This window comes from Microcaecilia unicolor, chromosome 2 (assembly GCF_901765095.1).
Source record: "Microcaecilia unicolor chromosome 2, aMicUni1.1, whole genome shotgun sequence".
NCBI lineage: Eukaryota > Metazoa > Chordata > Amphibia > Gymnophiona > Siphonopidae > Microcaecilia > Microcaecilia unicolor.
Window position 1 is genome coordinate 518,430,136 of NC_044032.1, and position 22,833 is coordinate 518,452,968.

Consider the following 22,833-nt stretch of genomic DNA (forward strand, 5'->3'; position numbering starts at 1 on the left):
AGAGATTGTTTAGAAATCTTCTCAAACAGAAGTATAGCACAAAAAGAAACAAACCATAACACTGCTATACATATACAACCAGCTTTATACTTTTAAGCTCAAATATGTTTTAATGTGTTGTATTATTGTGCTACCAAACCCATTACCTCTAAGAAATGGACCTGGGACCAGAGAAAGAAACCCAGAATCAGACCAAAGTCAAAGCTGACATCTGACCTCTTAGTGGATCTTCAGCTGGCAACATCCTAGACTACTTCGGGATCGGAGGAAACGTATTAAGATGGTTCAAAGGCTTCTTAGCAAGAACTTATCAAGTGATTTCTAACTCAAAAATGTCAACACCATGGAAACCTGAATGCGGAGTACCACAAGGATCACCGCTCTCACCAACCCTTTTTAACCTAATGATGACACCTTTAGCCAAACCGCTATCCTACCAAGGACTCAACCCATACATTTATGCAGACGATGTCATGATATGTATCCCGTTCAAACAAGACATAGCTGAAATCACAAACGAAATCACACGCAGCCTCCAAATAATGAACTCATGGACGGACGCATTCCAACTAAAGCTAAACGCAGAAAAAACACAATGTCTCATCCTGTCCTCACAATACAATACAAACAAACCCAACACCATAAATACCCCCGACTACACCCTACCGGTCTCAGCCTGAAAATTGTGGGAGTCACAATTAACCGAAATCTCACATTCGAAGATCATGCGAAAAATACAGCAAAGAAAATGTTCCACTCAATGTGAGGTCAGACTGTCAAAGTAATGCTTTGATGTTTCTCTTATATATACTATCTGCTACCACATTTGCTTATTTCCGATCTGACGAAGAAGGGCAACCTTCGAAAGCTAATCAAGAAATGTATTAAGTTATGTCCAATAAAAAAGGTATCATCTTATTTTCTTTTCCATGTTTTATTTTGTTTGATTTCTATTGATAACCACTCAATATGGAAACTTAAAAGAATCAAACCTTTCTTCCCAAGGGAAGTATTCCGCAGCCTAGTGTAATCAATGGTGCTCAGCTGCAATGCCATTTATGCCGGATGCAAAGAACAAATCATCAAGAAGCTTCAAACCGCTCAAAACACAGTAGCCAGACTCAATTTGGGAAAGCAAAATACGAAAGCGTCAAACCCTTAAGGGAAAAACTACACTGGCTCCCACTAAAAGAACGTAATGAATTCAAAGTCTGCACCCTGGTCCACAAAATCATTCATGGAGAAGCTCCGACCTACATGTCAGACCTTATAGACTTGCCTATTAGGAATGCAAAAAGATCATCATGCACATTCCTCAATCTCCATTATCCTAACTGCAAAGGGCTAAAATATAAATCCACATATGCGACCAGTTTCTCATACATCTGCACGCAGCTATGGAATGCACTACCGAAGGCCAGAAAAACAATGCAAGACCTAACCATCTTCCAAAAGCTACTGAAAACAGATCTTTTCAAGAAGGCATACCATAAACATTCATCTTAAATACTAAAAAAACAACACTATACAAAACCAAACTCTTATCACATGATTGATTAAACTCTCTGATATTAATGATCAAGCAATACCACCTTAAACCTTATGTTGAATAGGGACTCTCTATAGTCAACGACCTAATGTATGTTACAATCCAATCTGTTACTCAGGAACCTTCACGCAAAACCATAATGTATTCTTCTTTACCATGTATGTATGCACATGATGTATATATACACCATGATCTGTTCCATTTATGTTATGCTACATGTCTGTTACCATGTATGCATACACCTTAACACAATACTATTTGTAATGCTGTTACCCGGAAATGGCAACCGCCATTACGGCAAATGTAAGCCACATTGAGCCTGCAGATTGGTGGGAAAATGTGGGATACAAATGCTACAAATAAATAAATAAATAAGTACACTTTCATTGTTGTTTTGTATACTAGATATACTGTTTGCTGCATAGACAGGGTGAGATTATATAACCGAGAGTCCCTGTACAGCCTTGTAGATGTAGATTTCACACAGGATGAGACAGGAAAATCACAACCTCTTAAATTTCGTTACAGGCTGGATGACAGGTAATCCTGTTGTAAAGTCTCTGTAGTCAGGCAGAGTGACACTAGGTAGTGAAAAGCTCCAGTGATACTTTTGCAGTGTGGATTTAGACAAGGTGAGATTTTCATAGTCAAAAGGCTCTGTTATAATGCTTGATTTTATTTTTCACACAGATTAGGTAATGCTGACACTAAGCAGGATACATAATATGTTAAAAATGTACACATATAATTTTTTCCCCTTTAAGGATGTATTGTAAGTATGGGCTTCTGACTCTAGGGGTGCATAAACTTGAAACTTAAGATTTTGTATTTTGAAGCTAATTGGGTAATTTACGAGGATATGAAAAATCTGTGTATATCTCTAGATTTTGAAGCACAGAAAGTAACATTGCTTATATTTAGCAGGTGTTTTCCATAAACAGCAGGATTGATCCGGCCCAAAACTAAGCAACACTGAACTGAAGTAAGAACAGCTCTCCCCCTAATGTAAAGTTCTGAGTATCTACTTGAGAGGGGGTCAGCTTATTAATATTAAGCACATTTTTAAATATATTATTCAGACACACTCTGTATAATTTCAATGTCCCTATGCCAAATGCACAAACAGCAGGTATGCCAATAAAAATACACACAGCTTTACATGGATATGTTATTTATACAGAGTTATGCAAGTTGGCCCACTGCTGAATACTGCATATTTACCCATACATGTGAACAGAAGGGGGAGGCGGTAGAAAAATCTGGTACATGTGGGCTTGTGATAGATTTCAAGCCTCTTTGTACAGTGTGGCAGTAGTCTCAAACTCTGTATACACTAAAAACGTTTCTCCAGATGCCTCCATTATTTGCACAACCTGAAATAGCACCAGTTGTCAAAATACAACTTGCATGCAATTAAAAAAAAAGTCCTTGGAGCAGCTTGAATGTTTCAGTCTTTCGTATCCATACAAGGTCCCTTTTGAAATCTTCAACACAAATCACAGTAAAGGCAGTGATAGACAGTTTCAATATTTAAGACATTCTCTCAGAAGGCATGAGGAAAACTGCAACAAAGAGCAGACATCGTGTATTGCTCACAGTCTCTTAACTTATGCACGGCCTCTACCATCCTAGCAAGCTAATGATAAATTTAAAATTAAAAAACAAAAACATATCAAGGTCTGGGAGCCAATGAATATATTTTGTGAAAATAAATATAGCTTGATAAATAGCTCATTACAGATATATATGAATGTAGTTAATGCTTCTGCGTACTTTGTATCTTAGTATTGTTAAGGGATATTGATTGCTCCATCCTCCTGAATTTGGAAAAATCTTTTAGATTTACAGTCTAAGCAAGCTCTTTCAAACAGATGGTGATGTGCATCTCATCTCCACACTCTGACTTGAATTGTGGTCTCCTCCACAACCTCATGAACCTTCAAAAGCAAGCAAGTGGAAGCTGGAATCATGGTGATCTGCAATTGTTTGTGGAGAGGGAGGAGAGAGACAAGTAAAGAGAGCCCAGATGGAAAAAGACATTACCAACTGCTAATATGCAGAACAGGAAGCAATGCTGCTTTAATCCCTATTAAGTAATAGCTGCCTAGGCTAAGCTGAATCCACAATACCCAGCTCAGGAGGAACAAAACTTGTCTCCTTCACAAAAAGGGGAGTAGGAGATGGCTGTGCTACTCACACGCCTCACATTGCCTGACTCCAGGCATGAACAGCTGCTGCAGCCACCACTGGTGAAAAGCTCTCTGTGAGAAAAAGAATTAAAGCTGTCCCTTCAGCTCTGCACAGGCCTGCCCTACTCAGCAAGTTGCCTGCTTGTTCAATTAACATAACAAGCTAAGGAAACCTCTATAAAAACTAACTGGGCCACATAAAACACAAAATAAAACCCAACAACTTAAAAGCAGATAGACAACTGCTACAACAAAAAAAAAAAAAAAAAAAGAAACCCTGCTCTCTAAATCTGCATGGAGGTGCCCTGGGGGATAAAAGTGTGTGTGTGTGTGTGTGTGGGGGGGGGGGGGGGGGGGGGGGGGAAGCAATTCACCCTTGCCAGATCAGGCCCCTTTGGGGACTACACATTACAGTACAGTCTTATATTCCATACCTTATCAGTTCAAGGAGGATTACAATATTAAGAGGCTAGAACCAATTTGTCTAGGAATGTCAGTTCTATGAAATCAATAACTGAAAGGTATAAACATTGCTTGATAAACCAAATTTACAGTACAGATAGGTTTTTAGCTTTTTTGAGAACCCTAAATAATTTCTTTGAAGTCTTACAGTAGTTGGTATGGAATTCCAAACTACCAATGTTTAGTATGACAAATAGGTTGTAAATTGCTTTACATGCTTCAACTTATGAGCTATAAGGAACTGTAGAATGAAAGTAGAGTGTTTTATGAACCATGGAAAAAAGTGACTACATCGGTTTGAAAAATTTGAGCTTCACCCATTAATATCTTAAAAACTGATATTCCTACTTTAAATTCTATTCATGCCTCTACCAGAAGCCAGTGTAACTTAGAATAGAAAGCTTTTACAGAATCGTACCTTTTCAATCCATAAATTAGCAGAACGGCTGTATTCTGAATTAACTGTAGCAGATAGACAAGGAGTTTAGTACAACCAAAAAAGTAATAATAATGTTAATGCTACAGTAGTCTAATCTCGATAAGATCAAGGACTGGACAAAAAGCCTAAAAGTTAATGGCTCAAAATACTTCCTTACAGCTCTTTGGCCTCCTTTCACAGAGCAGTTCTACCAATTAGCGTGCACTGAATGAGAAGAAGCCCATGGGAATTGAATCGGCTTCTTGACATACAGCGCACCAGTAATCAGTAATGCCACTTTGTTAAAGGAGCCCTTAGTTTCATGAGTAAAAAGATTTCTTTACAATAACCTGAGAACAACTATACATAGATAGCTGGTTGTCAAATTCTACATAAAGAACATAACAATAGCCATACTGGTTCAGACCAATGGTTCATTTAGCCCAGTATCCTATTTCCAAAAGAGGCCAAGCCAGGTCACAAGTACCTGGAAGAAACCCAAACCATAGCAACATTCCATGCTACCAATCCCAGGGCAAACAGCTGCTTCCCCATGCCTGTCTCATAGCAAACTATAGACGTTTCCTCTGGGAACATGTCCAAACCTTTTTTAAACCCAGATACGCTAACTGCTATTACCACATCCTCCGGGAAAGAGTTCCAAAGCTTAACTATTCGTTGAGTGAAAAAATATTAGCTCCTATTTGTTTTAAAAGTACTTCTATGTAACTTCCTTGAGTGTCACCTAGTCTTTGTACTTTTGGAACAAATAAAACAAAAATGATTTACTTGTACTCATTCTACACCACTCAGGATTTTGTAGACCTCAATCATATCTCCCCTCATCTGTCTCTTTTCCAAGCTGAAGAGCGCCAACCTCTTTAGCCTTTTCACATAAGAAAAGAGTTTCATCCCCCTAATCATTTTGGTCACTCTTTGAACATTTTCTAATTCTGCTACATCTTTTTTGAGATACAACAACCAGAACTGAACGCAATATTGAAGGTGTAGTCGCACCATGGAGCAATATAGAGGCATTATAATATTTTTGGTCTAATTCACCATACCTTTCCTAATAATTGCTAGCATCATGTTAGATTTTTTGGCTGTCACCGAACACTGAAGAGAAGATTTCAGCTTATTATCTACAAAGACACCTTAATCTTTATCTTGAGTGCTGACCCCCCAAGGTGGACCCTAGCATCAGGTAACTGTGATTTGGATTATTCTTTCCAATGTGTATCACCTTGCATTTATCCACATTAAATTTCATCTGCCATTTGGATGCCCAGTCTTCCAATTTCCTAAGGTTTTCTTGCAATATTTCACAGTCCGCACATGTTTTAACAACCTTGAATAGTTTTATATCATCTACAAATTTAATCACCTCACTCGTCATTCTGATTTCCATATCATTTACAAATGTTTAAATAGCACCGGTCCCAGTACAGATCCCTGCAGCATGCCAGTGTTCACTCTCCTCCATTGAGAGAAATAACCATTTAACCCTACCCTCTGTTTTCTGTCCAATAACGAATTCCTAATCCACACCAGAACCTTGCTGCCTATCCCATTACTTAATTTTCTCAGGAGTCTGTCATGAGGAACTTTATCAAAAGCTTTCTGAAAATCTAGAAACACTACATCAACCAGCTCACCATTATCCGCATGTTTATTCACGCCTTCAAAGAAATGAAGCAAATTGGTGAGGCAAGATTTCCCTTGGCTGAACCCATGCTCATTAAACCATGTTTGTCTATGTGTTCTGTGATTTTATTTTGTTTAATAGTACTACTATTTTGCCTGGCACCGACATCACTCTTGCCAGTCTGTAATTTGCCAATCACCCCTGAAACCCTTTTCAAAACTCTGCGTCACATTGGCCACCCTCCAATCTTCAGGTACTACGAACGATTTTAAAGACAGGTTACATATAATTAGCAGAAGATCAGCAAATTCGTGCTCATGTTCTTTGAGTACCCTTGGATGTATGCCATCTGATCCAGGTGATTTACTACTCTTTAATTTGTCGATTTGGCTCAGTACATATTCCAGGTTCACAGATATTTCTTTCAGTTTCTTTGCATCATCATCCTTCAAAACCATTTCCGGTACAGGCAGATCTCTTACATCTTCTTTCGTAAAGACAGAAGCAAAGAATTCATTCAGTTTCTCCGCTATGGCCTTGTCCTCAGTGAGCGCCCCTTTTGCTCCTTTGTGGCCTAATGGTCCCACAGATTCCTTTGCAGGCTTTCTGCTTCTGATGTACATGAAAAAGTTGTTACTGTGAATTTTAGCCTGTGGCAAGTTTCTCCACATATTCTCTTTTAGCTTTCTTAATTAATGTATTGCATCTGACTTTAAAAGTGCTTAAGTTGCTTCTTATTTTAGTCATTTGGGTCCTTTTTCCATTCATTGAAGGACAATCATTTGGCTGTAACAGCCTCTTTCACGTCACCTTTTAACAATACTGGGTGTCATTTTCCCTTCTTTCCACCTTTGCAAATACGTGGAATGCAACTGGTCTGGGTTTCCAAGATGGTATTTTTAAATAATGTTCATGCTTGGTTTAGTGTCCTAACCTTAACAGCCAACCTTTTTAGCTTATTTTTAACCGTTCTCCTCATTTTATTATATTCGTCCTTTCAAAATTAAATGCAGCTACAGTAGATTTCCACTGCAGGTTCATCCCAGATAGTGGTTCAAATTTGATTGTTATGATCACTGTTTCCCAGAGGACCCAACACCGCAACCTCTTGCACTGTACCCTGCACGCCACCGAGGACCAGACCCAAAATGGCTCCCGGTTCCTGGGCCAGTTGCTCCAAGAAGCAGTTATTTATTACATCTAGAAAGTTACTCCCTGATGTAACATTTATCCAGTCAATATTACATAAGTACTGCCATACTAGGAAAGGTCCATCGAGCCCAGCATCCTGTTTCCAACAGTGGCCAATCTAGGTCACAAATACCTGGCAAAATCCCCAAAATGTACAAAATATTTTATACTGCTTATCCCAGAAATAGTGGATTTCCCCCAGTCTAATTAATAACGGTCTATGGACTTTTCCTTTAGGGTAATTGAAATCAAGAAAAATCAAATAGGATTAGAGATGAAAGATCATACAGTACTCAAGAAAAAAAATCACCTCTCTTCTATTTAGGGTACCTCCTACTGCCACGCAAAACCAAAAAATGTGGAGAAAAGAGATCTCAGAAATAACAGGTCCTCAAAACATACAGCCACTGCTGATAATAATGAAAAGCCCCCCTTCGATCATTGGTTAGAGAAAAAAACTCCACAAGTAAAATAGGTATACTAGATTGCAAACAGCAGTCAGAACCACCATATGAATAGGCAATATTAATTCCAGTCAGTTAAAGTTTTCAGAAATATATTCCAGCACAACAATAACGTCAGTAATGCAGCTAAAAAAGCAACTTCCAGAATACTCATCTGAATGCTGAAAAAGTAGTAGAAATTCCCAACAGGAGATCCCTGTTTCACCGACATGGCATCTTCGGGGAAACTGCCAACTGCACATTCTCAAAATGGCTGCTGTCTGGAGTCTCACCACAGGCTGAGGGCCATGTGGGGCCAATTCAAGAGGCATGGCAGGCGCAAGCACCCTTGGCACTGATTCCCTCTGAAAAAAGCCAGACAGGAGGCTCAGGGAGCAAGGCCCGCATGTGCCCCTTAAGGTACGACATTAGGGAAAGCTGGGACATCAGAGTAAAGGGAAGCTGTGACGCAGTGGAACCTTAACACAGGCTAAAAGCCATGTGCGCTACGTGGAGAAGCATGGTAAGCATAAGCACACTCAACGCCAATGCACTCTGACGAAAGCAGCCAGCAGAGCAATATGCCCAATCCTGATGCTCAGAGGCTCATGCAGCGGTACCTGCTGGAGGTTCTTCCAGCATCGACACCTAGCACTGTGCATTGAGGGAGATCGATGCAGATACTTCTTCTGATGCCGGGTTTCCACAATCCTTGGTACCAACAAGGATGCCGCAGAACTGTCACGTTTCCCCACATCGTTGCCAGCATCAGCTGGTCCCGGGGAGGAGGCTCCCAGAGTGGTGCTACTGCCAACACAGACACCACAGACATTGATGCAGACGTCAAGGCTTCAGACTTGGCTCCAAAAAAGAACTCCCTTTGAGCCATTCTGGCTTGGATCTAAAGAACACAGAAGGGGTATGTTCAGACACCAAACACAGAAAAGAGGAAAAAGGAAAGCCATGCAAGAAATGGTCCGAGTGCACCAGAAACAGTGCTGTAGCAACTAGGAAAAACTCAATGGTGCCTCAAAAAGGATGAAGCACTAGAGAAAAAATAAGGCCTAAGTGTGGCCTACTGAGCACAGTAAATAAGAAATTGAACCCGAATGAGGTACAGAACTAAAGACAATTTTATTTTTAAATCTGTTTATTGAACTTACAAGCCAGATACAAACTTAATAGTGCTGCAAGAAAGCAGTGCTCACACAACAAACAATAGCCAAGCATCAATTAGTTTTTTTTTTTTTTATCCCCACTCCCCCCACCTCCCCCCCCCCCCCCCCCCCACCATCCCCATCTCTTCTTCCAGTTTAAACAAGTTTTATTAAGACTCTGTACTTTTTATTTTAAAAACACCAAAAAGGATGGCACAAAAAGAAGCTCCATTAAAGTACTGATCCATTATCTATGAGGAGAGGAAAAATGTGTCCTGTCCTCACCACAGAAAAAAAAAAAAAGACTGTTGTTCCTGCACTCGCGCAGTGAAATGTGACTCGTGCTCCAAAGAGCTCTGTAAAAACGTTATACAAGCTCTAGACTGGGCAGTGTGGACCGCGTTATCCACAGTGAGAATATTAGCCTCGTAGAAAGTAGATTTCATCTATCTCAAACTTAAAATTAGGTTTATTTACTTAGTTGCTTTGTTGACTAAATTCTTCTTAAAGATCATTTGACTAATGAAAACAGATGATATCAACCTGACTTCAGATTTGTTCTTTTTTGTTTGTTTTATTCTGCATTGATATTCATTTTCCTTCACTAAATACCTGTGTATGAAAACAAGTTTTCTGGTGGAAGGCAACTTTTGCACAGTGCAGAGAATATTGTTAAACAGACTTAAAAAAAAAACACATTAGCTTAAGTGAGGCATGGCAGCAACATTCTCATTTTAAATAGAGGGGAATTTATCTAAGTGGACTACTGTTAAGATGGGTTATTTTACCACTAGTCATGCAATAAGACCCTATGCTAAAATAGCACAACTTATGCTAAAATAACCCATCTTAATGTTGACCTATGTTATTAACTTCTCCCCTTAATAGGCTATTTGTAAACTCTCTCATATGACATGCTTGTTAATTTAACCTGGTATTTATCTATTTAGTGTATATATATATATATATATATATATATATATATATATATATATATATATATAAGTCATTTTAATTACTATCGTGTTGACAGATGCCTGCTTATTAATTTATGTCTTGTTTTAATATGCATGATGGCATCATTTTTGAGAACTGAATTAATTTTATGTTACAGCCTTAAGGTAAACTTGACTACCTCCTGTCTTAACCTGCTATATGCTACTATAGAGTACTCTGCCAGAACCTGTGTGGTCTACTAGGTAGGCCCTTCTCTTCATAGCCTCACTAGAGCCAACAAATCAAAATCCTTGTGAATGTCTTCCTCTGCTTTCATCAACATGCAGTGATCAAATACCCAGTCTTCCACTGTATTAGGTGCCCATCTTGGCTCCATTCTTGGTATTTCTGGTTCTGCCGTTCAAGATGCAACTAAGGGCAAAACAATGCTTAGGAATACAAACATGTAGAATCAAAACTGTTGCTCATAAAAAGAGTACCAAAGAGAAGCAGGGAGACTTGAGCACAAATTTTTACTCATTCGCAGATGGGAGAAGCAAGTGTCAGAGAAGGTGCTTTTTACTCACTCATCTCTTCAATATAATTTGCCACTCCCCACACTAACATATTTCCTCATGTTCTTCTACAAAACACAATACAAAAGCTTCAATGAGTTTAGTGCACAGCTTGAACTTGTGTAGAATAAGTAAATCACAAAAACTCATCAAAGGTCTGAATCTTCCATTGTACTGGGTGATCTATGTGATGTCTATGTGATATTTTGATAAGTTCTGTTTTATATTCATGTTTATTTTCTAGATTTTTTAAATCCTTTTAGTTGCAAGTTTTTATTTTTTGTTATATTTTGCTTCTAGTATTATGTAAGTATGTTGTAACTTGTGTTGATTTTCAAAAACTGCTAGCCATATATTTTTAATGAACGAATAAATAAATGGTTACCTGATAACAAATGCCTTCACTTCCAAATTTATATTGCTTCCTTCATGGCAATGAGAGTCCTCAGTCAGGTGTAATGCACCAGGACTCCTTCAAGAGCCCTGCAATCATGAACCCTGAATTCAGACACTAGGTACCAACCACATGCAATGACCATGACTACTTCCTCAGCTGTAAGCAACCTGGAGAGTGGAAGACCTGAATAGGGGACCAAACTGGGCATAGCATTTACATAGTAACATAGTAGATGACGACAGAAAAAGACCTGCATGGTCCATCCAGTCTGCCCAACAAGATAAATTCATATGTGTATACCTTACCTTGATTTGTACCTGTCTTTTTCAGGGCACAGACCGTATAACTCTGCCCAGCAGGATTCCCCGCCTCCCAACAACCAGTCCCGCCGCCCATCACCGGTTCTGGTACAGACCGTATAAGTCTGTCCTCCACTATCCTCGCCTCCCAACCACCAACCCCTCTTTCCCCCACCTGCTCCGCCACCCAATTTCGGCTAAGCTTCTGAGGATCCATTCCTTCTGCACAGGATTCCTTTATGTATATCCCACGCATGTTTGAATTCCGTTACCGTTTTCATCTCCACCACCTCCCCGCGGGAGGGCATTCCAAGCATCCACCACCCTCTCTGTGAAAAAAATACTTCCTGACATCTTTCCTGAGTCTGCCCCCTCCAATCTCATTTCTTGTCCTCTCGTTCTACCGCCTACCCATCTCCGGAAAAGATTTGTTTGCGGATTAATACCTTTCAAATATTTGAACGTCTGTATCATATCACCCCTGTTCCTCCTTTCCTCCAGGGTATACATGTTCAGGTCTTGGAACGCAAATGCCATACCATTCTCGTAGCTTTTCTTTGCACCGCTTCTATTTTTTTTAACATCCTTCGCAAGGTACGGCCTCCAAAACTGAACACAATACTCCAGGTGGGGCCTCACCAATGACTTGTACAGGGGCATCAACACTTCCTTTCTTCTGCTGATCACACCTCTCTCTATACAGCCTAGCAACCTTCTCGCTACGGCCACCGCCTTATCACACTGTTTCGTTGCCTTCAGATCCTCGGATACTATCACCACAAGATCCCTCTCCCCCTCAGTACCTATCAGACTCTCACCGCCTAACACATAAGTCTCTCGTGGGTTTCTACTCCCTAAGTGCATAACTTTGCATTTCTTTGCATTGAATTTTAATTGCCAAACCTTAGACCATTCTTCTAGCTTCCTCAGATCCTTTTTCATGCTTTCCACTCCCTCCCGGGTGTCCACTCTGTTGCAAATCTTAGTATCATCCGCAAATAGGCAAACTTTACCTTCTAACCCTTCGGCAAATATCACTCACAAATATATTGAACAGAATCGGCCCCAGCACCGATCCCTGAGGCACTCCACTACTCACATTTCCCTCCTCCGAGCGAACTCCATTTACCACCACCCTCTGTCGTCTGTCCGTCAACCAGTTCCTAATCCAGTTCACCACTTCTGGACCTATCTTCAGCCCACTGAGTTTATTTAAGAGCCTCCTATGGGGAACCGTGTCAAAAGCTTTGCTAATGTGCTGTTCCAGGGAATTCCAAAGGAGGACATCCAGCACATTCAGTTCTTTCACTGGAAATGTTTTGGAAGTACTTTACAGCCATTCTTAAAATGCCATTGGATGCTCTGCCACCATTAGTGATACCCCAATATTTGTCATCTGTGGAGCAGTTTGGAACAGAATAATCAGTGGTAAGTCTTGTCTCAAAGTGGGTGTCGTCTGGGGAAGTCTGGAAAGGCTTCTCAACCTCCAGGTTATTTGTCCAGTCCCCCCGTCGGATCTCAGGCATGGACGCTATTCCATTTATTTTGTCGTCCTCAAAAAGGAAGGATCTTTCAGACCAGTTTTAGACCTCAAAGTTCTCAATCGGGCAATAAAGGTCTACTCCTTTTGTATGGAAACTCTACAGTTAGTCATAGTAGTGGTACAGTCTGGAGAGTTTTTGACGGCCTTAGATCTCACCGAAGCATATCTCCATATTCCGATCTACCCCTTGCACCGGCGGTTCCTACGCTTTGCAATTCTTGGCCAGCATTTTAAGTTTCAGGCATTGCCCTTTGGCCAGGCGACAGCTCCACACACTTTCACCAAATTAATGGTAGTGGTTGCAGCAGCCCTCAGAAGGGAAGGGGACTCCAGAAATGCGTCTGAGAGAGGCCGCGCAAACTCTAAGGCATACCCTTCTCGAATAACCTCCAGAACCCATTGGTCAGAGGTGATTTGGGCCCACCTCCAGTAAAAATGCGCCCCTACAGGCACTAGAGGCTGGGCTCGGACACCTTCATTGGGATGGAGGAGCATGGGATTGGAAGAACTCCATGAGTCTATGCCCCCTCTGCGAGCTCCCCAAAAGTACTGGGTCCTCTGGAAAAAAACAGGACCTCTGAGTCGGTCTGTTCTTTCACCCAAAAACGACGAAAATCACGACCCCAATCGGACAACAAGCTGCGCCCAGAGGGCTTAGGCCTATCTTCAGGAAGTCTCAGAACCTTGCTTTCCCCCAAACTACGAACCAACTTATCAAGGTCCTCCCCGAATATAAGGAGCCTCGAAAGAAACTTACTGAGCTTAGACTTCGAGGCTGCATCCGCCACCCAGCCTCGCAGTCAAAGAGACCTCCTCGCAGCTACTCCTAAAGCCATCGACTTGGCTGAAGCCTGCAAGAGATCATACAAAACATCGGCTAGGAAAGCTGAGCCCATGTCGAGTTTAGCCACCTCTGCATCAATGGCTGAAAAATCATCCAAGGACCTATCAAGGATCCTTTTGGACCACCGAAAGTACGCTCTGGCCACTAAGGAACCGCAGATAGCCACCTGTACAGCTAAGGCCGACACGTCGAAGTTACTCTTCAGCAACGTTTCCATACGGCAGTCCTGCATGTCCTTAAGTGCCATGCCCCCATCAACAGACACCACTGCATTCACTACGAGCAGTTTTAAAAGAGATTAGATTTGTCTGTCTTGGGAACCAGATAGAGATATACCATGGATTTAGCTGGTCTAAAGGTCGCATCAGGAACATCCCACTGTGCCTGAATGACATCTCTGATGTCCTGATGCATAGGAAAAGTTCTGCATGGCTTAAGGACCCCTTTGATTAATAGGTCCACCTTGCGTGGCTCTGAAGCAGGAGTATCTTCTTCATCAAAAGGCAAGGTGGAGGAAGCCAAAGAAATTAACTCCTACAAATCCTCTTTGTTAAAGATCCTAAGAACAGAAGGATCCTCACCAGATCGGATTCCCATCCAAATTGTCTGCCTGAGAGAAATCCTGGTCCTCCAAAGATTGCATATCTAAGCCTGGGTCAGACCCTAGGTAAGAGCCCTATGCCTCTGGCCCATTTAGCAGCTACCAACTGACCTTCTGAGGGTCTCTTTTCTGAAATCCCAGGAGAAGGAGAAGCCTGCTGTAGCATAAATGCTTTGTACATTTGCAAAACAAATTGTGGGTGAAAGCAAGCCTCTAACCTTGCAGAAACATGAGAATTACCCTCCGAAATAACTTGGGGAGCCAGAACCTGCACAGAAACAGGATGTTCTGCCTGCCAGGAGTCGTCAAAATGGCGGTGGCTCCCGCCGAAAAAGGGACAACAAACTTTTCTTTCACCGCCTCATTGACAGTTGCAGAGAGCTCTTGCACAGGACCCAACTCCGTGGTTCCCTCGACAGCACTGCAGAACTTACAAGTGCCACTAGAACCCAAACCATGGCGCTGACAAACTGAATAGCACCAGAGCTTCTCAGCCATAATGAAGTCGTGGCGCACTTCTTTTTTTTTAAACTAGCAACTCCAGCGGGAAGGAAAAAAGAGCAGCCGAAAAACAAGCCCAGGAAAGCCGGTATGCCCTTGAATACTTAAAGGACAATGCCCCAAGCTATATAGTTATTCTTTTTTTTTTGTAATAAACTTTGCTGACACTTATGTTCTTCTATGAACGAAGAGAAAATGGCTGCCTCTCCCTGCCTAGACACTCTTCCCCTGAAGAGGCAAAGGTTCAACCAGCACAGCACTGAAGACTGTGAAAGGGAGGATTGGGGGGGGAGGGACTCGACAACCCGGGTGTAACACCCCTGAGGTTGGAATAGGCCCCCGCAGACCTCAGCCTCCAGGTTATTCTATACAGCCCAGGCACACAGAAGTAAGGAAAAAAATAAAGGACTCACCATAGAAAGAAAGGAAAAGAAATTGGCTCAGTCTGTTCAATCAGAATTCTCAGTCTCCACCTGCTGGAAGGCGTGCACAACCCATCAGTCACAGTCTAGGCCGGTCCGGAGGGACGCTAAGGAAATTCCTATTTGGCAAATGTTCCTGAGATTTTTGCTCCCTGGGATTCATTATTAGGATCCTCCTTCACTGGCAAAAATTCTGCCCAGTTGCTTTTGACTATTCCTACTATTAAAGGTTTAAGATACATGTCCATTTATGAAAAATCATTTCCGTTTTATGCAGTGAAAAATTGAATTGTCTGCTGTTAAATGTTCGTCTTGCTCCTACAAATATTAATTTCTGGAAGTTATTGAAATGTTATCTGTTTACGAAATGTTATGCAGTAGCAGAATGATAATTCTTGGGTTTTTCTTTTTGTATCTGCAATATTTGTTAACTGCCTTGAACCTACTATGGTATGGATAAAGTTGGCTAGCAGTATAGTTATAGTATATATCTATGTACCTATATCTATATTCATTCAAGAAGCAGGTGAAAGCTAGGCTCTTCAACCAGGCTTTTAATGGAAGAAGTAACTAACTTGTTAATCACACACACACAAGGAATGACATGGGCTGCACATACTGCACCAGGACATTTTTATCCACTCCTAACCTAGTTGAGATAATATTTAATCACCTCTGACCTCACGTGCAACTCTCTTTAAATTAGTCCCCTTATTTTCTAACTCCTCTTACTCCCTTACCTATCTATGGGCCCTGTTTACTAAGGTGTGTTAGCATTTTTAACATGCCTACAATTAGAACGCACGCTAACCATGTAGGCGCCTATAGGGATATTGTAGGCGCGTACACGGTTAACGCACATTAAAAACGCTAACGCGCCTATAACGCAGCTTAGTAAACTGGGCTCTATATGTTCTATCTTTGCTTATAACCTACGCTGTCTATTAAAGTTTTTTATTATGTATTGTGTTTACATTATAAGTAGTATACTATGCCATACTTTGTCTTATCTTAATATTTTACTGCTGTAATTGTCTATTGCTTATGTTTGATTTATTCCTACAATACACTGCCTTGAGTGAAATCCTTCAAAAATGTGGTAAATAAATCCTAATAAAATATAGTATAATGTACTTTAGTATGTGCAGAAACTTCACTTCTACAGCACAGAAACTTCCTCCAGATCACCTCCCCCCTTCTTGTAACTAGAGCTGTCTTCTACTCAGTCTCTCCTCACCCTCTTTCCATTGACTGGATCCCACCTACAGTGTCTGCTGCTAGTTACAAGGAAACAAGCAGGGTAGGCTCACTCATACAAACTGGGGGGAGGGGGGCATTAGAGAAGTGCAGATGGGAAAATTAGGTTCTTACCTTGGTAATTTTCTTTCCTTTAGTCATAGCAGATGAAGCCATTACGTATGGGTTATGTCCATCAACCAGCAGGGGAGATAGAGAGCACTCAAACTTTCACAGTGCCCTCTTGGCCAGCTAGCTCTACTGCCTCTTCAGTATTTGAAGCTTCCAAAGCAGTATGGCAAACCGCAATGGGAATCACAAGAGCTTTCCTCACAGCGAACGATGGCCCATCACAAGGGCATGAACTCATAAAGGAGGGAATGCACATCCTCCTGGAGGGAATAAACTCATCCTCCTTATTGTATAAGTGGAGGGGAACACACGCGCCTCCTGGAGGGAATCACACATCCTCCCAACACACTAGAGGGAATGAACTCATCCTCCTATTTATAGAACTGGAGGGGAACACACGCGCCTCCTGGAGAGAATCAACACATCCTCCAAAAAAAACATGCTGGAGGGAATGAACACATCCTCCTAAATTTAAACTGAACATGAATCCTGAAGATTGTTTTCCAACTTTCTCCCAAGAAAGGAACTTCAGGAAATTAGAACAGAACCTGGAAAACAGATTCACAGCATACAGACAATCATACAGGGAGGCTCATGGCTTCATCTGCTATGACTAAAGGAAAGAAAATTACCAAGGTAAGAACCTAATTTTCCCTTCCTTGTCATCAAGCAGATGAAGCCATTACGTATGGGATTTAACAAAGCAATCCCTAGATAGGGTGGGAACAAGCCACACCACGCACTAGCACTTGTGCACCAAATCGCGCATCCCTCCTGGCAGCCACATCCAGCCTGTAATGTCGGGCAAAGGAGAGCTTAGAAGCCCATGTTGCTGCCCTGCATATCTCTTGAAGAGAGAGTGCTCCAGTTTCAGCCCAAGAGGAAGAAATCGCTCTAGTAGAATGTGCCTTAAAGGCTACAGGCGGAACCCTGCCGGCCAGCAGATAAGCTGAAAAGATAGTTTCTTTGAGCCAGCGGGCAATAGTGGCTTTAGACGCTGGAGACCCTCTGCGAGAACCGGATAGCAAAACAAACAGATGATCAGAAGTCCTGAAAGAGTTAGTAACTCGCAGATACTGCAGCAGAGTCCTGCGCACATCCAAAAGGTGCAGCTGCCCAAAAGATTCTGGAAACTCTTCCTCTGAAAAGCAGGGCAAGAAAATAGGCTAGTTTAAGTGAAAGGCTGAAACCACCTTAGGCATAAAGGAAGGCACGGTCCGAACCGTGACTCCGGGCTCTGAAAATTGCAGAAATGGGTCTCTACAGGACAGCGCCTGGCGCTCTGACACCCGTCTCGCCGAGGTTATGGCCACCAGAAAAACGGCCTTCAGTGTCAAGTCTTTCTCCGATGCTCGCCGAAGCGGCTCAAAAGGAGATGCCTGCAGGGTTTTCAAAACTAGCCCCAGGTTCCAAGCTGGACAGGGTGCTCGCACTGGAGGTCGGAGCCGAAGCACCACTCTAAGAAACCGTGCCACATCTGGGTGAGCAGCCAAAGACACGCCTTCCACCTTACCACGAAGGGAGGCCAACGCTGCCACCTGCACCCGCAGGGAATTATAGGCCAAGCCTTTTTGTACACCTTCCTGCAAAAAGTCCAGAATCGGAGAGACAGGAGCCCGCATTGGAACAATGGCTCTGGAAGCACACCAAGACTCAAACAGGAACCAAATCCTGGCATAAGCCACGGAAGTGGACCGCTTGCGGGCTTGCAGGAGAGTGGAAATAACTTTATTGGAATAACCTTTATCCCTCAATTGCGCCCTCTCAATAGCCATGCCGTAAGACCAAAGCGGCCGGCGTCCTCCATGGCTACCGGTCCCTGAGTCAACAGGTTCGGTACCAGAGGTAACGGCAGAGGAGCCTCCAGGAGCATCTGTCAGAGGTCTGCATACCAAGGTCTCTTTGGCCAATCTGGGGCGATGAGGACCACTTCTCCTGGGTGCAGCCGAATCCGCAAGAGCAGGCGCCCTATCAAGGGCCATGGGGGAAACACATAAAGTACACCCGGAGGCCAGGGTTGAGCCAAGGCATCCAACCCCGCCGAGCAAGGATCTCTCCGTCTGCTGAAGAAGCATGGGACTTTGGTATTGGCACTTGTCGCCATTAGATCCATCACGGGCTTGCCCCATTTGGCACAGATCTGCAGGAATACTTCGTCTGCCAGATTCCATTCGGCTGAATCGATCTGATGCCTGCTCAGATAATCGGCCTGCACATTGCTCTGACCTGCAATATGAGCTGCCGACAGACACTGAAGATGCAGCTCGGCCCAGTGGCAAATCAGTTCGGCCTGCGCGACTAGTGCTCTGCACCTTGTTCCGCCTTGTCGATTTATATAGGCCACCGTTGTCGTGTTGTCCGACATTACTCTGACAGCCAATCCTTCCAGGGTCACTTGAAAGGCCAGAAGCGCCTGAAACACCGCTTTCAACTCTAGGCGGTTGATGGACCACTCCGATTCCTCGGGTGTCCATAGACCCTGGGCATGCTTCCCCTTGCAGTGTGCGCCCCAGCCCTTCAGGCTGGCATCTGTTACCACTAGGCACCAAACGGGGAGCGTCAGCGGCATTCCTCGCCGCAGCATGCTGTCCGAGAGCCACCACTCCATGCTGAGACGGGCTGCAGGGAGCCAAGTAAGTCTGCATTGGTAATCCTGAGAAATAGGAGACCATCTCCGAAGTAGGAAATACTGTAGAGGTCTCAGGTGCGCTCTCGCCCAGGGTACCACTTCCATCGTGGCTGTCATCGATCCCAGCAGCTGGACAATGTCCCAAGCTCGCGGGCGGGGCATCCTCAGGAGCAGACGGACCTGATTCTGAAGCTTGCACCGCCTTAGCTCGGGTAGGAACACATAGCCCGAGACTGTGTCGAACCTGGCCCCCCAAAAACTAGAGATTGTGAAGGGGACAGGTGACTTTTGGCCATATTGACGACCCAGCCTAGAGATTGTAGTACTGAGACCACTCTGGCTGTAGCTTGTAAGCTCTCTGTTGCAGAGTCTGCTCTGATAAGCCAGTCATCTAGGTACGGGTGAACCCTGATACCTTCTCGCCTGAGAAAAGCAGCTACTACCACCATTACCTTCGAAAAGGTTCGGGGAGCTGTGGCAAGGCCAAAAGGCAAGGCCCTGAACTGGAAATGTTTTCCCAACACCGCAAACCTCAGAAACTTCTGGTGCGGGGGCCAAATCGGTATGTGCAAGTAAGCTTCTTTCAGGTCTAGAGACATGAGAAACTCTCCTGGCTGAACCGCCGCAATGACGGAGCGCAGGGATTCCATGTGGAAATGCCGCACTCTCAGAGACTTGTTCACTTCTTTTAAGTCCAGAATAGGGCGAAAGGACCCACCTGTTCGCGGCACCACAAAGTAGATGGAGTATCGGCCGCAGCCTTGCTCGGCGGGAGGCACCGGGGTCACTGCCCCTAACTGAATCAGACCTTGTAAAGTCTCCTCCACCGCCGCCCGTTTGATGGCAGAACCGCATCGGGACTCCACAAACACGTCTCTTACTGGGGCGTTGAATTCTATTCTGTATCCATCTCTGATCAGGTCCAGAACCCACTGATCTGAGGAAATCTTGGCCCACTCCTCGACAAAGAGGGAAAGCCGTCCTCCGATGACAGGCATAGAGGAGAGGGCCGGCGCACCATCATTGAGAGGGTCGCCCCTGAACTCCTGGTCTTGAGCCACCAGCTGCGGAACGCTTGTCCGAGTGAAAGGAGTTCCTCTGCTGACCACGGGCACGTGAAGTGAACCCAGCAGAACTCCCCGGGCGGTACTTTCTAGCTTCACGGAAGCGAGGTCTGTACGAGGAGTGGACCACCTGGCCCTTAGAGGAAGACCTCTGCCTATCTTCGGGCAAGCGCTGGGGTTTTGGATCACCCAGGCCTTTCACAATTTTCTCTAACTCCTCGCCAAATAGGAGAAGTCCTTGAAAAGGCAACTTCACCAACCTTTGCTTAGAGGCCATGTCCGCTGCCCAGTGTCGTAGCCACAAACGACGGCGAGCCGCCACTGCTACTGCCATTTGTTTAACCGAAGCTCTGACAAGGTCATAAAGGGCATCAGCCTGAAAGGACAAGGCCACCTCCATCCGCGGAGCCACATCCAAGAAGGGCTCCGCTCCATATCCGGGCTGAGCCACTGCCTGTTGCAGCCAAGCTAGGCAGGCTCTCACAGCATAACAGCTGCATGCAGATGCCCGAACAGTGAGACCTGCAATTTCAAAGGACCGTTTCAACGCTGTTTCCAGCCTACGGTCTTGAACATCCTTCAGGGCAACACCTCCTTCAACAGGGAGGGTAGTTCTCTTTGTCACCGCAGTGACTAGGGCATCCACTGTAGGCATTTGAAAACGAGCCATATGTCCCTCACGCAGAGGGTATAACTGCCCCATAGCCCTGGAAACTCTCAAAGGTCCCTCGGGGTCAGCCCACTGAGCCGAAACAAGCTCTAGGATGGAGTCATGCAAAGGGAAGGCCCGAGCAGCTTTCTTGGTACTAGCCATCCTGGGATTACCCGAGGAGGCCATGCCACTGTCAGGATCTTCAATCGAGAGGGCCTGCAGGGTATCTGAAATAAGCGCTGGCAGCTCATCACGGTGGAAAATCCTCACCGCGGAGGGATCATCCAGATCCTGTGGTAAATCCGCACCTGACTCTGGTTCCTCAGACCAAGAACGTCTGTCAGAGTTCTCCGAATCCTCACACCCCGACCACGGGGGGGAAAAAGGTGCACCACAATCTGAAGGGGAATTAACCCTTCTGCGCTTATCTTTAGGCCAAGCATCCGAGAAAAAAGCCTCACTGGGCAGTCCCAGGCCAGAATCCATCGGGGGGGGGGGGCAATCAGAGGAGCCTCAGGCGACCCTTGAGGAAGGGCTCTTTTCATCATGTATGCTTTATGCAGCAAAAGCACAAAATCCGGGGAGAAAATCTCACCCTGGGCACCCAAATCCTGTCCGGTGCTAGCCACTCCTGAAATAACCTCATCTCGAGGTGCCCCACCCGGCTCAGGTCTCTCCGTGTCCACGGAGGCTGCGCCATGCGGTGTAAGCAAAATGGCGCCCGCTGCCAGCTCAGAGCGGGAAGAAACATCGCTCACCATGCTCGGGCCGGCTCCTACGCCAATACAGCACGATTTACAGAGCCCTGCTGCTGATTTGCGCTTGCCACAAGTGGAACAGCGCTTTACATTGTCCGCAGCCATCGCCGAAAAACGGCGGTAAAATCCAAAATGGCAGTTTCGCGCCAAAATCGCCCCGATCGCCGGCCCACCCCGGAGGAGTTGGAAAACACTCTTACCTCAAAGGAGCTAGTGTACAACTACGATCCTGCTGAAAATCAGGTCAAAAACCTCTGTTCCAGCGTCTCTGCGTTTAAAAACGCGACGCAACTTTTTTTTTTTTTTTAAGCTGTGAGGAAAGCAGAGGTATTGAAGACTCCGGAGGCTCAGATGAGTGGGAAAGGCAGGGAAAGGGCGAACCTATATGCCTGCATCCACTGTTGGTGGGTAAGGACAGGGAAAACAAGGCAATATGTCCACATCCACAGAGGTATGGGTAAGGCAGGGAAAGGGCTAACCTATGTGCCTTTAAAGTGAAGCTGCTATAGCCTCCAACACCCCGGTTAACAACTGGCAAGCCAAGAACCACCTCCCGGCAGATTTTTCTGGAGCTCGAACAAGCTGCAGCCACCCTGCTAAGGGAGATAGAGAATACTGAAGAGGCAGTGGAGCTAGCTGGCCAAGAGGGCACTGTGAAAGTTTGAGTGCTCTCTATCTCCCCTGCTGGTTGATGGACATAACCCATACGTAATGGCTTCATCTGCTTGATGACAAGGAAGGAGGTTTTAAACTCAGAAAGATGTCCACATATTATCCGTATTTCTACCTTCTGGGTAATAAATGTAAAATTGTTGAACACAAAAAATGCCAGATTTTTGGCTATCCTAACCTCCTGAGCACATCTCACAAAGCCCCCCCCCCAACATGTGAGCAGAAAGGATGTGCAAAGTTTGCCTGTGGCTTAATATGGCCCTGCTCATGTTACTTGACAATACACATTGAAGTAGTTTTCACTGTAGAATCAACAACAAAGGAAATGAAATAACGAGATAGGGAACTATTTATATTCAATGTATGTGTATATGTGAAGTTGTGTGTGTGTGTGTGTTCTTCTCTCTTTTCTGTGTTGCATACCCTGGACATGTTTTCTGTCTGTAGGCAGGTAGTGGGGACTGGAGTATGTAGGGTTAGCTGCTGGGGGCTAGATTTGTAAGTTGGAGTAGTTT

The 22,833-nt window shown here is 44.2% G+C and overlaps 1 protein-coding gene across 1 annotated transcript in view; it reads right to left on the reverse strand.

Annotated features, from left to right (window-relative positions):
• The window catches only part of ADGRA3 (adhesion G protein-coupled receptor A3), a 203,271-nt gene that overhangs the window by 169,253 nt on the left and 11,185 nt on the right, over positions 1–22,833 (reverse strand). The window lies entirely within an intron of this gene.